Genomic DNA, 2,701 nt, shown 5'->3' on the forward strand with positions numbered 1-2,701 from the left:
CTAGAACCGCTCGGCCACTCTTATCAATCCACCAGAAGCTTTCTGCAATGAACCATTCTGGATACAGTATTTCGACATCATTGTTTTACCTGAGAACAGTGAAACTGAGCTCAACACAGGAATTGCGACCTGATGATGGAGTAAAGTCTCCAAAAGGGCATCGAAAATAAAATGTTAACGTTTATTGACAGGTTGCGTTGCGGTTTTTACATATATCGTACTTTTCTTGTTTTATTTAGACCACCTAACATTTGTCGGCACAAGCTGCAGTGTTTTCATTGCAGAGCTGGTAGTCATTTACCGCGCCGTTGAGCGTATCCGCACCTGCGCCGATGAGTCCGTCATCTGTAGTGAATCCTTAAGCAGCCTACAAGATCTCGACCAGTGCTTCCCTCGACATCCTTTGGTAATGACCATCCATGAGTCTCTTTATGCCCTCGAGAACAGTGGACGTTCAGTGACCTTTATCTGGACCCCAGGACATGTCGGGATACCGGGCAATGAACTTGCCGGCCGCCTGACCAAACATGCTACCAGTAAACCAGCTCTGGAGATTGGCCTGCCGGAGACCGATTTGCGATCGGTCTTCCGCCGCAAAATGTTCACCATCTGGCATACTGAATGGCACACCCTCAGTACGCCAAATAAACTCCGTGTTACCAAGGAGACAACAAATGTGTGGCGGTCAGCCATGCTAGCCACCCGTAGGGAATCTGTTGCTCTTTGTCGGCTTCGCATCGGCCATACGTGGCTAACTTACGGTCACCTCCTCCTTCGCGAGGACCCACCTCAGTGTCGCTGTGGCTCCCCTATGACTGCAGACCACATCTTGTTGGACTGGCCAATTTTAGCCGCTCTGTGGCGGACTTTTTAATCCACCTACGGTGCTGGGCGACAATGCCTCAACAGCAGATTCAGTTTTATGTTTTATTCACGAGGAGGGGTTTTTCTCCTACCAACTAAGGGTGGGCATCTGGGCTTCTCTAAGAGGCCTCCTCCCTCCCTCCGATTTCACTCTCTATCATCATTTCTGTGCATTTTGTTTGCCTTGCTGTTCGTCTTCTCCTTATGTGTGTTCATCTCGCCTTGTCTTTTTGTGCTGGACATTCTCGTGTGTTGCAGAGTGGCTGGCTTATCCTCTTTTATTCTTGTGATCAGCCAAGCCAGCCCATCTGCTCTATTGTTTTAATACCTTCCTCTACTTTTCCTTGTGGTGCAAGTTTTCCCCCTTTATAAACCAACCAACATGCACAAGGAAGAGAAAGAAAGGCCTGGGTTTTACGCCAAAACAGATCAATGCAAAGAGATCGCTGGCACAACTGCGTACCCGGGAGGAATGTCCAAGAATGAGGAAGTAAACAGAAGTGTATTTTTTAAAAGTATCCGTACTTTAAGGCTTAAATATTATTTTTGTTGAATTACATATGACTAGCTTTCCTAGCCTTTAGCCTTTAGCGGAACGCTAACACTACTCTTTCCGCAGGTTAACTGACCTGCTAAGCAATAGCAGGAAAAACTGTTATGAAATCATGCGTGGGACGATGTCAGCTAAACTTTATTTGCAAAAGCCGATTTTGTCCTTTGCTCCAAGTGGAACTGTTTATAGCTCTGCTTATTACTGCGAAACAAACCAAATAATAGACTACAGCCAAAACGTGTCACTGAGTACGACTACAGGTATACTTTAGTACACAAGAAATCGCTGCGTAGTTTCTTGGTTGGTTTCCAGGAAGGGACCAAACAGCGAGGTCATCCGTTCCATCGTATTAGGGAAGGATGGGGAAGGAAGTCAGTCGTGTCCTTTCAAAGGAACCATCCCGACATTTGCCTGAAGCAATTTAGGGAAATCACGGAAAACCTAAATCAGGATGGCCGATGCGGTCTGGAACCTTCGTCCTCCCGAAAGCGAATCCAGTGTGCTAACCAACGCGCCATCTCGCTCGGTCGAAGTTCCTTCACACTTTTATAATGTGGTAGTGTTTACCAAGAACTAAATCTCAATGAAAGCTGATCAATACAGAGTTTCTGATAGATCACAGCCATATTCTGAAATAAGACATAACCGAGATATAAACTTATCGCACACGCAATATTTTCCGTAACATCACGCAACAAGACGCAAAACTAATACTTCATTTTATGGAATAATTTATGAAATACATCTCAACAGGCCGGCCGAAGTGGCCGTGCGGTTAAAGGCGCTGCAGTCTGGAACCGCAAGACCGCTACGGTCGCAATCCTGCCTCGGGCATGGATGTTTGTGACGTCCTTAGGTTAGTTAGGTTTAACTAGTTCTAAGTTCTAGGGGACTAATGACCTCAGCAGTTGAGTCCCATAGTGCTCAGAGCCATTTGAACTATCTCAACAGTTCAATGACTCATGGTAACAGTATGAAAAATAATGCTACTCTTGCGCAAAGCATCGGAATTGGTTTTAGTTTAATGCGAATAAAAAGGGGGGGTAGGCAGCCATAATTCTAGAGAAGCTGGTGTAACTTGCCGTTTCACCTGCTTAACGACGTGCCCCAATTCTGCTCGTCGTTTGCAGTGAATATATTGTCCTTTTGGTCTCCACTCGTCCAGTAATCCCAGTGGCTTTAATTGGTGGATGAGTTAAGATGTTGGTCGCACTGCTGATACACCTGGATGACTGTCTCCACAGGATAATGATTGGCATATCTGATACATCCATCTGCTATTTA

This window comes from Schistocerca piceifrons, chromosome 2 (genome assembly GCF_021461385.2).
Source record: "Schistocerca piceifrons isolate TAMUIC-IGC-003096 chromosome 2, iqSchPice1.1, whole genome shotgun sequence".
Taxonomy (NCBI): domain Eukaryota; kingdom Metazoa; phylum Arthropoda; class Insecta; order Orthoptera; family Acrididae; genus Schistocerca; species Schistocerca piceifrons.